Here is a 15,004-nt window from a genome sequence, read left to right as displayed (position 1 = left end):
AGAGAACAGGACAAGAGCACCACTTTTCAGAAGCCATGACATTTTGCTGGAGGCTAAGTCCAGCGGGTCATAATAAATGCGAGAAGTCCTCAAAAGGTTGGATGGATTCTTTCAGCAGAGCTGAAAATCTGCATATTATTGCCTGCTGCTGGCTAAACAGCTGAATGGCTGAGAGCAATTCCCCCAACCAGATAATCCTTTACTGTTTACCAAACCTTACCTTTGATATGTAGATCTGCTTTGTTAGAGGGCAAAATGTGTGAATAAAAAGCCCTGGGTCCAGATCCAGGATTCAGGGAGCTTAGTCACTAGAACTAAGTTTCTGGCTGGCTTTCTCCAAAATGCCTTCCAAATTCATATTTCTTCTCTAGTTTCTTCATTCATTTATGCACAGCCCCTTTTCCATTTACCCTAGTACAGTGGTTGGCAAACTGCGGCTCGCGAGGCACCTGTGGCTCTTTGGCCGCTTGAGTGTGGTTCTTCCACAAAATACCGACTTCTGCGCATGGGCCACGAAGTTTCAATCGCACTGTACGTGCGCATCTGCACGTGGTATTTTGTGGAAGAGCCACACTCAAGGGGCCAAAGAGCCGCATGTGGCTCGCGAGCCACAGTTTGCCGACCACGGCCCTAGTAGATGCGGGAAGACCCCAGCAACATTTCACTCCCCACTTCTCCCCACTTCACCCCATTCTCCTAGCGCAGGGAGGCGGATGCAGGCGTCGGGGGAGCTGACCAGGGCCCACGGCAGGCAGCCTCCCACCAGGCCGCTGCACTGGCTTCCCGTGGGCTCCGGCAGCAGCCTCCAGGAGGGCCTGGCTGGCCAGGTCTGGGCAGGTGGCTGCAAGAGGTTGCAGGGGCATCCCCTGAGGTCCCTTTCAACCACTTCCAAGGGATCTGGCTGGGAGCCTTTGTTTCTTGAGGGCCCAGCAGGGGGCAGCAGAGACTAGGTAGGTTGTGGTTCCTGGGCCTGAAGCTGGGGGTCCGTGGGACTTTCCAGAAAGGGCTTTGGGCTCTGGACTGTGGTGACTTTCCATGAGCTCTGATCACCCTCACTCCCACAGGGTCAGCCTGGCTGGGGACAGGAGAGGAGGCGGTTAGAACCATGGAATCAGAACACCAGTAGACTAGGGCCTGTGTCCCACCCCTCATACAGGTGGGAGAACTGAGGCTCAGAGAAAGTTAGTAACTCCCTAGATCCTACCTGAAAGCTGGGGTAGACCCAGGATGAGCATCCAGGTTTCCAGGCTTCTGGGCTGGGCACTCCATCCTATACTGTGCTGCCTCCCTTCCCAGACAGTCCGTACATGGGCATACATATCACACACACACACACACACACACACACACACACACACACACAGGAGAAAAATATTAGGGAGCAACTCAGAGCATGTCCATAGCCTTTGTTTGAGTATTGTCACCAGTTAACGAAGGCATTGCTCCCAGGCATGAGCCATCCTGGCCTCTGTCTGGCTGGGGCTTACACGGACCTCCAGATCAGAGGTGGATCTGGGTGGCCAGAGGGATCCCCTTGGGAACTGTGCAGGTCTTAGTAAATCACCACAAGCTTAACGGCTTAACACAGCGCAGACTCATCCTCTTACAGCTCACTGGGGTCAGCAGGGCTGTGTCCTTCCTGGAGGCTCCCGGGACAACCAGCTTCTTTACCTTTTCCAGTCGCGAGGCCACCAGCATGCCTCGGCTGGTGGCCCCTTCTCCACCTTCAAAGCCAGCAGCACCGCATCTTCCAGAGTCTCCCATCTTCACATCCCCTCTGAGAGTCTGCGACGCCCCTCCTCCCTGTCGTAAACAGCCTGACACGGGCCCCTGGCTAATCCGGATCACACCCCATCTCAGACCCTTCAAGTAATCACATGTGCAAAGTCTCTGTTGCCATGAAGTAACCTATTCCCAGGCTCCGGAGATCAGGATGGGACACCTGGGGGCCATTACAGAGCCTAAACAGCCAGATAGTCTCCCTTTGTCCCCAGGTCTGTCTGAACGGCTCTGTCCTGAGAGGTGCCACATGTGATGCCCAGGCTCCCTGGCCCTCAGGCTCCAGTTGGGTTTGACACCGGGAGGCACAGGAGGAGGTCTTTGTGGGGAAGAGGAGGCTGGGCTGAGGTTCTGCAGCGGCTGTGCTGTGTGACCTGTGTCACGCTGGTGTTGGGCAGCTTCACATCCCTCACTGTCCCCGGAGCAGCAGTGCCTCCTCGGGGCCCCTCAGTCTCCACCCAGCGAGTCCCCGAGTGCCCCCTATTCCTTGCTGGACCCCAGTCACACCTGCACCTCGATCAGCTCTCCACGGCCACCCCTCTGAGTGGGTATCAGCTCTTCTCCAGGCTGGAGGGAGGGAAGGAAAGCAGAGAGAGGCTGATGGACATGGGCACGGGCAGGGTGTGAATTCGGGCCCAGATGCCGCAAACAGGGACTGGAACCAGCACTTTCCTGCCCTCTGGGACGTGGTCTCAGTTCCAGGCTGTGGGAGGGGCTCACCCCGAGTGACAGCTAAGGGTTTGGTGTGCATCCGGAGGTTGCGGCCATGGCAAACACCTGCTCCTCCACGAGAAATGGCCAGGCAGCCTCAGTCAGGCGCACATAGCCAACCTTCCACAGTGCGGGCTCTGCAGGAGGCACCCCCTTTTCAGTGCTTCCCAGCCACTTCATGATGGGCCGTGTGAGTGCCACCTGGCAGAGGGCCAGCTGGGGGTGGGGTGGGGAGGTGGAAAGGCCTGGGTTGCGCCGCTCTGAGTGGCCGAGCCCAGGACTGACACACATGGCTTGGATCCAAAGCTCAGGATCTGTTCACCGGGGCGTCTTCTGCTCAGTAAGCGGCAGCTGTGGGGATGAGCCAAACGATAGAGGGCATCGCTGGCTCACTTCCCGCAGGGCCGTCACCCCGATGGCATCCTGGCAGGAGGGGGAGGGGTGGAAAGGGCTGGCTGTGGGGGCCACCTGGGACCCTCCTCTCCCGGACCCCTCCCCTCCCCCCAGGGATAGCCCCTCTGCAGAAGGCGCAGGACCCTGGCCTCACCATGGCAAGTGCCGGGGGATGACAAGCCGCAGTCCAGGTTCGGGTCCTCTCGCTGCGACATCTGGATGCTTGGTTTTCCCTCTTCCTCCCTGGGCTTGTCAAGTCTCGTACCTGAGACCAGCCTTGAATTTCACCTTGATTGAGGGGTCCACGAGGGAGGGGCCATCCTGACCCCCTCGGAGCACCTGCTTTCGGGAGGGCGGCTCCCTGCTCGGCCTCTCCCCCTCCTGCCCCGCTCTCCAGCCTGAATGGAGAGGCTAGGCTGAGCCCCTTCCTTATCTATGGCCGTTCCCAGCGTGCAGCGTTCCCGGCCTCATTACGATTGCCCATTGCTTCCAGGGTTCTCATTAGTGCGAGAATCTGATGAACAGAGAATCGCCTTTCCTCCCGCCACCAATAAACACATCACTGCCGGCACCGAGGAGCATCCGTCTCTCCGCGCAGCCAGGAGGCTGGCAGCCGGTGCCCAGGGCGCGATCTGGAGGGCAGAGGACGGCATCTGTCTTGTCCACTGCTGCGTCCCCGCAGCTGGATGGTGCCTGATCTGAGCTGGGGGCTCCGAAAGATGGCACAAATGAGTCAATTTAAAAAAAAATATTTTTATTGATTTCAGAGAGGAAAGGAGAGGGAGAGGGAGAGATAGAAACATCAATGATGAGAGAGAATCATTAACTGGCTGCCTCCTGCACGCTCCCTACTGGGGATTGAGCCCACAACCCAGGCATGTGACCTTGACTAGAATCGAACCCAGGACCTTTCAGTCCGCAGGCCGACGCTCTATCCACTGAGCCAAACCGGCCAGGGCAGTAAATTTCTTTTTGACAAGCATCCCCTTCTTCCACGTGCCAGGGCCCTCAGAAATCATCTAGTCCAACACCTTATTGCAGATGGGGAAACTGAGGCTCAGAGATGAGAAGAGACACTCCCACGGTCACGGCCGTGAGCCACTGGCAGGCGCAGGCCTGGGATGGACTTTGTTGACGCCTGCAGCGGGGTTTGCCAGCCCACTCGACATTTGCAGCTGCTTCCATCGCATCTTTTGCTTTCTGCCTCGCCCACCTTTTCCTCTGCCCTTTGGTGGCATCCAGCATTCCCCCTCTTTTTAAACTTCCACCCACACTCTGATCTTCTCCCGCATTTCTGACGAGGCTCCTGGTGTGGATGCCTCCTCGCCTGCAGGCTGGGGCTGCCCTGGGTCTCGCCTCCCAGCCCCTTAGGAAGGACGAGAGGGAGAGAGCCTTGCGCTGGCACAGCTGGTTGGCCGAGGTGGGACATGAGCACGGCGAGGTCAGGCCTGCCAGCTCCTTGGGGAGTTGGGAGAGAGACACCCGGAGACAGGGGCAGGGCCGTCTCTCCAGGTGGGAACATGGAGGCAGCATAACTGGGGAGCAGGCGACCGCAGCCTTTCCCCTGGTGGTGAGAGGTAGGGAAGCCAGCAGGTCAGCGAGCGGAAGGAGGGAGATGTGCAGAAAGGAGAGAGGGGGGAGGAGAAAAAGAGGCGGAGGAAGAAGAGGCGGCAGTGAAGAAGAGGGAGATAAGAGGGAGAAGAAGGACAGAAGGAGAAGCGAGGTTTTTTAAGACCTGATTCCCCATGTGCGACACCCTTGTATCCTAATAATAAGTCAAACCTTCTGCTGATGCTATGAAACGTCCCAACTGAGTTCTCCCTCCAAGGGGTGCTGGGTCAGCCAGCAGGCAGAGAGGCCCAGCTCACCGTGACCTCAGGCACAGTGACCTTGAGCCACATCCGAGGACCCACCTCCCATGGGGGTCCAGGCAGGAGGGGTTCGGAGGAGCGTGGTCCCACGGAAGCATAACCCCAACTGCAAAGGTCATTGAAAATTTCCCAATAGCCACATTAAAAAATATAAAGAAATAGGTGGCATTAACTCTAAACCAACGGGGCAAACATTATTATCCTTTTGTCATGTAACCAATGTAAGCATTATTCACGAAATACTCTGTATTCTGTGTCCCACGCTGTTTCTGACGTGGGTTCCACGCTTCCAGCCCAGCCCGGCCAGACTAGCCACCGTCCGCGGGCTCTGTCGTCACATGTGGTTGGTGGCAGTGCTGGCCTGGAATGAACACGCACCCCCATCCCGCTCTGACCCTGGGCCCCTGCACTTTCTTGAGCTTCTTATAACTGTGATCCGACAGTACATTCCTCCTGTGTGTTCTCCATGCAGTGGGCTGCCAGCCTGGTGTGTTCATCTGGGGCAGTGGTTCTCAACCTTCCTGATGCCGCGACCCTTTAATACAGTTCCTCATGCTGTGGTGACCCCCAATTTCATTGGTACAAATTGAACATAATGAAAGCATAGTGATTAATCACAAAACAATATGTAATTATATATATGTTTTCCGATGGTCTTAGGCGACCCCTGTGAAAGGGTCGTTCGACCCTCAAAGGGGTCGCGACCCACAGGTTGAGAACCGCTGATCCAGAGCGTGTGCCTGGTGGTCTTTGCTGGGGGGCATCAGTGATCGTTTTCGTGGCGGCTGGAGACAGACGACAAAGCAAACAGGCACCTGTCATCCCATCATGCCAGCTGTGCTGAGGGCTCTGTCCACGGCTACGGGCTGCCACGTCCAGTTGTGGGTGCTGTGCAGGGCACAATTCCAGGGGACCCCGTCGCCCCATTGTCAGAGTAGGCTTGTGCAGTTACTACAAGTTCCCAGTAGATGGCAGGAAAGGGTCTTGAGGAAGGGGGACGTTTTCCCAAATGGCACAGTTGCCCTATTTGCTGGTGCCAGGCTATAGTTTCAGCTAAGTGGCCTAGGGGTGTGGTTTCCGAGGGCGGGGTCTGAGGATGTCCACATCTGAGGCTGGGCAGTGTCAGCGGGCCAGGGCCAGGCTAGGTGTGCTGGCCAGCCCGGCGCCTGGGCCCTGGGCTTCTCACTCATCACCAGAAACTCACCCTGAATGGCGGGGCAGGAGGGAGGGTGGTCTGGGCTGGGACTGGGAGGTAAGACAGGACCAGGGGTGGTGGCGTCTGGGTGGTCACCCCTGCAGACTGGCCACAAGAGTGGCTACTAGACCCTTGGAGGACCCTCTCCCAGGAAGCTCCGGAGGGATTTCCACCCTCGGCGCCCCAGGTGTGAGTCTGTCTTCTGGGGTCTGTTCTGAGGGGAGGGGAGGGGCCTCATTTGTCAGCGGGAATGCAGGCGTCCTGCTCCTTCTCCCGACTCACATGAGCCCCCTGACTTCTGCCATTTGTGAGCCCACATGGAGCTTCTCCAGGTCACCCCGCTGTCTTTAGATCGGCTCGCTACCTCCTCTCCCTGTGCTCTGCCTTGGACATTGGTCTGTGTGGACACAGCCGTGGGTCTCTGGGCTTCTAGCTGTGTTCCTCCAGGGGAAGCCCCGACAGGACACTGGGGGCTGGCGGAAAGGGAAGCTGGGGTTTTGTTCCCTCAGCTTCCTCTCTTTCCCTCCCTCCCTCTTCCCCTTCCTCCCTCCCTCCCTTCCTCCCTCCCTCCCTTCCTTCCTCCCTCCCTCCCTCCCTCCCTCCCTCCCTTCCTCCCTCCCTCCCTCCCTCCCTCCCTCCCTCCCTCCCTCCCTCCTTCCCTTCCTTCCTTCCTTCCTCCCTCCTTTCCTCCCTCCCTCCCTCCCTCCCTCCCTCCTCCATTCCTCCCTTCCTCCCTCCCTCCCTCCCTCCCTTCCTTCCTTCCTTCCTTTCCCAAGGCGCCTGCGCTGGCTCTCACCGTATTCGTTCCCGTGGCTGCTGTAGGAAATCACCACACATTTGGGGGCTTGAAACACCAGTTTGCTGCCTCCCAGTCCTGGAGGTCAGAGCCTGAAAGGAGTCTCACAGGGTGAAAGTGGAGGCGCCCGCAGGCCCCGCTCCCTCTGGAGGCTCCAGGGGGGACTCCGTTCCTTACCTCTTCCAGCTCCTGAGGCCGCTGCTGTCCAGGCCTGGGCTCCGTATCCCTCAGCCTCTGCTCTGACCTCCACCGCCTCCAGCTCTCCTGCCTTCCTCCCACGAGGACCCGGGTGCTTACACCGGGCCCACCCGACAATCCACGACCTTCTCCCCATCGCAAGGTCACACTTGCAGTCCCGTTTGCCCCCTAAGGTAACACACGGACAGATTCCGGGGACCAGGACAGCTGTGGAGGCCCGTTAATCTGCTGCCCACAGTTTGTGTCAGGGTCTGGGGCCCACATCCTCCCCCCTTTTCCTGGGGTGGCAATGGCCTTGGGCTGTCAGGCGTCAGGGGTAGGGCACGATTAGGGTTCTGCACTCCCCGCCCTCATCTCTGTACTGTGCCCTGTAAAAACCTTCCTCTAAGTACCCAAAGTGAGGGTGCTACTGGCTTCCTGTTCAACTGGCTCCCACACCTGCCCAGGCAATGCAGTCTCTTGAACAATTGTAAAGAGGATTTTCCACTCTCCCTGGGCCCATCCAACTTTTTCTTTGAGGGATCTGAGGGCTGGGGAGGTTGAGTAACGCGTCCTAGGTTACCTGGTGAGGTCTCAGCAGAACTGGGGTTTGAACCAGAATAAACTCTGACCTCAGGACAGAGCTCTGGCCCAGCTGCCCCGCCTCCAAGAGCACCGCCTGCAGGTGTCCCATCTGTTAGGCATCACTGGCCGAAGGAGACATTGGAGTGATTTTCAGGGGACCGTTCCTCAGTGGTCCCTTGGCCATCCTATTGCGTGTCACATGGGGGCCACTGCTGCCATCAGTTTTGGCCACATTAAAGCTGACCACGGCTGTTACCCATTTGCCAGGCGGCTTCCTGGGGTCCCTCAGCCATCATCTCCGAGGCACCTGCCCTCCCCAGGGTCAGAGGTCCGCATGGGCTACAGGCTAAGAGCAGGGGCTCTGAAAGGGGTCAGGCTTGGATTCCTCACCCAGTGTGACCACGGACCACCAGCTGTGTGATGCTGTGCAGGTGCCTAAGCCTCTCTGAGCTGTACTTCCTCATTTGCACAGCGGGGGTTATGATGGGAGTTGCCTAGCTGGGGGGTTGGGAGGGTTAAATTAGTTACTGTACGCCCAGCCGTAGACAGGCGGACCGTGCGTGCTCGGTACAGGGCTGCTCTGAGGATTAGGATCACTGTGCTTGCCGTCACCAAAGTCCCTTCCATACACATGCCCCTCCCAGCCCCACGTTTGCCTTCTGAAGCCCGAGTGCGGTGTCTCTGTGTCTGGCAGAACCCGTCTCCCCGACCCCCGCCCCCGCCCCGTCCCTGTGCCTCCGCCCCACTCACTCCCCCCCCCCCCCCCCAACACACACCCTGCAGGCTCCAGGTGAGAGTGGATTTTCTCAGCCTCCTGCAGCTGCTGCCCGTGAGGGAGTGAGGGATACCAGCCTCGGGAGCCTGCTGCGTGTTTCGCGCCCATGTGAGCAGCGCAACCTTTCGCGCCTGCCCCTTTTTCATAACAAATATCACAAACAGCCAACACCAGTCTCCGTTCTTTCACAGCCACTTCCCTGGACCCCTTTGGGGACTTGGAACCAAGAAAAGTGACACTGGTCTCAAAGCACTGTATTCCTCCTGCTGGCAGTGCTGCATTGTCCTTTTAGAAACGCCTCTCTCCCCAGGGTCTCCTGTCCGGCTGCCCCTCACGGCCACCCCGTCTTCTCTGCAGCCGCGTCTCCTGGGCCTGCGCTTGCCCCGAGTCTAGAGCAGAGGAAGGAACAAGAAAGGCACCCTTGGCCCCGGGAGGGGAGGCTTGGCAGTGGGGCAGCAGCCGCCAAGGGGCTCCCTCTGATTCAGGGAGGCCGTCAGCTGGCTCGCCAAATGCTCCTCCCGCCAGGCCTGGTTGTGGCTGATTGCAGAACAGCTGCCCTTGGTGGGAACTGGCAGCGCGCAGACCCCAGCTCCCCAGGGAAGCTGCGGGATGGGGCCCGCGGGCCAGCGGGGGTCAGCGGCGGGTCTCTCAGGTCCCCCTCGATGCTTTCTTCGCTTTGTGAGGAGCCTCCACGCTGCAGGTGAGGACCTTGAACCTGGTTATTTCTGGGGGAGTTAGGAGCAGCTTGAGAGAAGCTGTCACTACAGGGGAAGGACCCTGGTGACAGAGACGATGGATGGGCACCCCTGGGCTCACAGCCGCCTGCTCCCCAGCTCCCCTCGCAGGTAGAGGGGTTCCTAGGCCTGAGCTCTGGCCGGTAGAATGGGGTGCTGTGATGTGTACCACTTCCGGGCTTGGCCTCTGAAACCCCTGCGTGGTCACCTTCCTGTCTGCCCACTGATGATGCCAAAGTGTCACTGAAGCCGTAAGTGCGACAACGGGAGACCCCAGCCCAGAGGGTGTCTGGATCCACTCATTAAGCTGCAACACGAGTCAGGAACAAGCCCGTGCTGTTTCCAACAGATGCCGTCTTTTGGGATCTTTGGAGGAGTTTTTAGAACCGTCGGCACGGCCTGAAGAACACAGGTGTTCGGTCAGCAAGTCCAAGGCTTTATTTGACGATGTGGGGGAACACACTGAGAGGTGACCCTGCTTCCGGGACAAGTCCAGGAGCAGAAAGGATCTCCTGGGGTTGGTGACTCACCTGTGTGGACAATGACGCTCACAGAACTTGAGGGGCCACAGGGGTCAGGTGCTACAGAGCACTCGAAGGCCAGGCTCACGACCTGCAGGGTCAAGGTCATGTTCAAGGAGCAAGACGCTTCCCTTTCATGAGCTTAGACCCTGATGACCCTGAGGCCTGGGTCCCCTCCGGAGTCCCATGGACTTGTGTTCGGGATGGAACCAGTTAGCAAATATCTGACTCCCTCTGACCTCAGGCCACGAGGAGGCTTCCCTTCTTGGCTGGTAGGGTCTGAACTCCAGCGCTGCCCTGGGGTGGGGCCTTTGGATGCTGACCTCCATCCCTCCATCCAAACCTGCTTTCCCATCACTCCTGGGTGGCTGTGACCTGGCTGAGAAGGCCAAGGTCCTTCCCTGGTGAACTCAAGCCCCTGCCCTCCCACTAGGTAGAATTCCCATGGAACCGAACGGGCAGCCTGCTCCCCTGGGGGCAGGAGGGCCTATGGCAGAGCGGAGCAGGTTCTATTATCCCTGCCCACACGAGTGAGTCATTCACTGAAAGGACTTAGGGCCCACAGGGCGGCGAGGTCTTGATGGGGGTCTCAGAGAGTTGCCTACTTGGTGATCACCCCGCTTTCCTCACCAGAAAGTGGGGGGCCCTCATCTGCATCTCAGGCACCTGAGGGACCTGGAGTGGCACTTCAGCAGGCAAGCCACGGGCAGCAGGGATTGATTAATGGGCGCATTTGTTCCTCTGTCCGTATTAGGCGTTATCAGAAGCTCGCGATGGCCCAGCTGGTGTGGTTAGTTGGTTGAGCAGCGACCTCTCAGTTGTGGCTGAAGCTCTATTCACTGAGCCAAATCGGCTGGGGCTCATCCTTCCTGTATTTATATATTCATTCTTATCCTTCCATTTCTCAGTTGTCTCCCATAAAATATTTTATCCCTTATGTATGCGATTCCTGACTTTCAAACTCTTCAAGACAGACACTCTCTGGGGAGTCCACGTACGTATTCCTACCCACACTGCCAAGAACTGGATCAGCGGAGCCGATTGCATTCCAAAGGGAGGACCACGCTCCTGGATGAAGAGGTACAAGAACCATTGGCTTTGGTAAGTTAGGGGAGACCAGCTGATGACACTACCTTCCAGCTGCAATTCCAGGTAGTCCCTTGATATTGTGAAAAATTAGTTCCTGCTTATCTTTGGCACCACCCAGAACATTTGAAATAAAGAAACAGAAGCACAACTACAACGTGGTATTTCTCAGCAGATCCCCCTGCATTCTGAGCTGAAGAGCTCCAGTGGCTAGTAAGGGTGACTTTATGCCTGCATCTCCCGCTTCACATTTTGTGGGGCTTCCTCTTACAGCCAAAAGGAAAATAAAATTCCATAACAGTAACCCAATCCATCAATTAGAATTTCTTCCCACTAAAACTGAGATAATTCTGTATGCAAATCTCAAACAGGGAAATGCATCTAATTAGAATTAGGATAATACTGCCCAACTTGCTTCCCCCCATTGCACTGTGTTATCCCAACCAAATTTTATTCTTTTTTAAATCAACAATTCAAAAATACATTCACTCAAGTCCTGGCTGGTGTGGCTCAGTTGGATGAGTGTCACCAGTCAGGGCACATGTCTGGGTTGGGGGCTAGATCCTTGGTAGGGGTGTGCAGGAGGCAGCTGATTGATGTTATACATCTCACATCGATGTTTCTCTCTCTTTCTTCCCCTCGCTCTAAAAAATCAATAAAAAAAATCTAAAAATAATACATTTTTGAAAGGTCCATAAAGATTAGCTTTCAGTTTCAGACTCAGCCTTACTTTAATGGAGCATCTTTCACCCATGCATGTTCCCCCCCCCCCCCCCCCCCACTCCTGCAACCTTCAGCAGCTACATTAAAATCTACTTGGAGGAGAAAAAAACCCATCCTGGTTTCAAGTAAAGAAAAAGTAAAATTACTAAATAAACCACCAATGATGCAGAGAGACACAGGAAGGTGGGAGACAGCAGCGGAGGCGCTGAGTTACCGCCTGCCCATTACCAGTGCGGGTCCGCTGGGCCACAGGTCCGCGTCTGCAATGGGAACAAATTCCACCCAATAAAAGGCTTAAAATAATAAAACCTGAAACCACAGATCATCCTTTCATCGCAGGGAGGGCCCAGTTCATAATAGCGCTTTGTATCAGATAGCGCTGGGGCTGTTTGCCTCCTGCGGAAGTGTTAGCTAGCTGAGGCACGCAGCCTTGAGGAAGCACAGAGCCGCAGGAAAAGCGGTCCATCTTCCAGGAATGGCGTCCTGGTGACCGTAATGGAAGAAGGAGCATGTTTAAAATGAAAGCGCCCTTGCCCTGACCGGTTTGGCTCAGTGGATAGAGCGTCGGCCTGCGGACCGAAGGGTCCCAGGTTCGATTCTGGTCAAGGGCATGTACGTTGGTTGCGGGCACATCCCCAGTGGAGAGTGTGCAGAAGGCAGCTGATTGATGTTTCTCTCTCATCGGTGTTTCTAACTCTCTGTCCCTCTCCCTTCCTCTCTGTAAAAAAATCAATAAAATATGTTAAAAAATAAATGAAATGAAATGAAATGAAAGCACCCCTTTAAACACACATTCCAACATTCACTCCAATTTAACTATTTAAACCACCTGCCCAATAATGATAATGACACAGGCTGCTGACCAGACACAGCACGTTGGCGTGGGTTGGCATCAGTAGCGACGTGGAGGGTCCATTTGTTGAGTGGTCTCTGTGCACACACAGTTGCCATTTCAGAAATGTGCCACTTACCAGCTTAGACCCGTCTTGCCCTTTCTCCCGGAGTCCAGCCCAGAGTCCAGCCAGACGGGGTCAGGACAGCGCCACTCACTGGAGTGGGGGGAGGGGGGAGGTGGAGGGGGGAAGGGTGGTATTTTCTTTCAGGGCAATTTCCAGTCTCTCTGAACCAGGAACCTCTTCTACTACTAAGTCTGGATTTATAGGTTTCATACGTTACCCGTATATTTCCCACTATGAACCTTAAGCTTTAACACTCTTAAGTCGAATTTAAATCTTCAATCTTCCCAACATCATTTTGGCTAAATCAGAATTTGTGTTCCTGTTATCATGACTGTAACCATGGTGTTCACTGCCGAACCAGGTGCTGGGTCTGCATGATGCTCCCTTTCATGCCCTTACGTTTTCCCTTTCCTTGTCTTTCATCCGATCTCATCCTGTTTCCATGGCTTTGAGTGGCGGGCATGTGCTGATGACTGACACATTTCCATCTCTAGCATAGACCCCTCCCTTGAACTCCAGACCTCTGTATCCAGTCACCTTTCCAACATCCCCTCTTGGCTATCCAGCAGCTTTCAGCCTGAACGTGTCTAAAACACAACGTTGTATCTTACTTGCCCCCACCGTGTTCGCCGGCACCATTCCCTATCCCAGTTATCAGCCGCTCAGGGCCAGAACTTTGGGTCCGTCTGATGCCCCACTTCTCTCATACCCCATGGCCCATCTCAGCAAATCTGTCACCTCTACCTGGAAAAGATACTCAGAATCTGTTTCTTACCGCCTCTTTCAGCCACCACCAGGGCCATGCCACCATTAGCTCCCCCCTATCCCCCTGGGCGCCCCATAATTGGTTTCTCTGCTTCCACCATTGTGCCCTGATGGTCTACTCAGCACAGCAGCTGGAGGGGTCCCTTTAAGGTAAGTGCGATCCGGTTGCTCTTCCACTCACACGGTGCCATGTGGATCTCCGTCCCGGTTCAGTCCGCTCCGGCCTCATGAGTCTCCTTGGTCCTTGTGTGGTCCCCTCACAGAAACTCTGCACTCACTTTGCTTCTGATTCCCCCAGATATCCACGTGGCTCCTCCCTCATCTCCGTCAGCGCTCCCCTGACTGCCCTGCCCAAAGCTGGACCTCCATGTCCCCCCAGCATGCCCATCCCCACCTTATGTCTCCCCGCAGCCCTGTCACCGGTTCATCTGTGACTCAACAGCAGCTATCCCAGATGGATTATTTGTCATTGTCTTTGTGAATTCTTTGTTGTTTTAGTTCAGTATTATTTTTCTAAAGATCTGCTTCTCCCTGGGCCTGTGGAGATAACTTTGAACCAGGCTGATCAAATGCAGGGCAGCATGTGAGGGGAGAGCTCAGGGCGTGGGGGAGAAGGCGGTTGGAGCCAGGCCAAGCTGGAGCCCTGGAAACCACAGACAAACGCCCAAGGAACGCAGCAGGAGCAATGCCACCTGCCAGGAGGTCACAGCCGGAGAGGCGAGCTGAGCCCCAGCCCCAGGACTGGCGTTCCTCCCTCCAGAGGCCCCTGGGGCTCAGAGAACAGCGGGCAGTGCAGCCAGGCCCATTGACTTCTGGCCCAGCCGTCTCTGAGTCCTCACCTTCTTCCCACTGCCTGCCCCTGCCGGGCAACGGTCTCCAAATCCAGCTGAGTCCTCCCTCCAGGGGTGAAGTGGTGGCAAACCGTAGGCTCTGGGGTCAGATGGGCCTGAGTTTCAGTCTTAGCTCTGCTACTCTAGTGTGTGACCTTGGCCTTCATCTCCCGGAGCTGCGGCCTCCTCATCTGCAAAGTAGGAATAATAATAACGCTTGCTGCAGCAGCGGTGAAGGTCAGATGAGGTCGTGACGAGCCCAGCGTGTGACGCGTGGCAGTGTTGGGTTCACTGGCTGTTGGTGCTGCTCCTCGGCAGGTGAGGGTGGACACTGAGAGCCACGCTGCCACGTGTGTCGGCTTTGATTAAAATCCATGCTATTGCCCTTGCTGGTTTGGCTCAGTGGATAGAGCATCGGCCTGTGGACAGAAAGACCGGGGTTTGATTCTGGTCAAGGGCACATGCCCGGGTTGTGGGCTCCATCCCCAATGTGGGGCATGCAGGAGGCAGCCAATCAATGACTCTCTCATCATTGATGTTTCTATCGCTCTCTCCCTCTTTGAAATCAATAAAAAAAATATATTAAAAAAAATCCATGCTATTGCCCACCATTGTCTTCATTCTTGTTTCAGCCGCCCGAATCCACATCTTCGTGGCTTCATCCACTGGCTGCTAAGATGGCCCCTATATGCAGCCAGTGGTGGCATGAGTCCCCCATCTCTGGAGGTGTTTGAGAAGCTCCCTGATGACTTCTTGTTGTGCTTCATGCCCTGGGCTGGAGGCGTGCGGGCCAGGGCGGTCAGCCTGGAGGGCCCCCCACAGACACGGAGAAGGGGTTTGCATGCTGGGAAACAGCGAGCCTGGGACTCCTTGTTTGAGCGTGCTGCCTGACAATTAAAATCGGGCGAGTTTAATCTGAAGAGAGTTCCAGCTCCGTTGTTTGCCCTTTTAATCTTGTCTGTTGCCATGGGAACAGCAAGTGATTGCAATCACCACTGTTTGTATTATGAGCTGGCTCCCATCAATGCGGCTTTTGGAAAATAAGAAATACGAATCTTGACTTCGGCGTGCCACTCATTACTATTCAGAACAAACCCCGGAGAA

This window comes from Myotis myotis, unplaced genomic scaffold (assembly GCF_014108235.1).
Source record: "Myotis myotis isolate mMyoMyo1 unplaced genomic scaffold, mMyoMyo1.p scaffold_m19_p_17, whole genome shotgun sequence".
Taxonomy (NCBI): Eukaryota; Metazoa; Chordata; class Mammalia; order Chiroptera; family Vespertilionidae; genus Myotis; species Myotis myotis.
The sequence above is the reverse complement of the archived record's forward strand: the minus strand, read 5'-3'. Positions refer to the sequence as shown.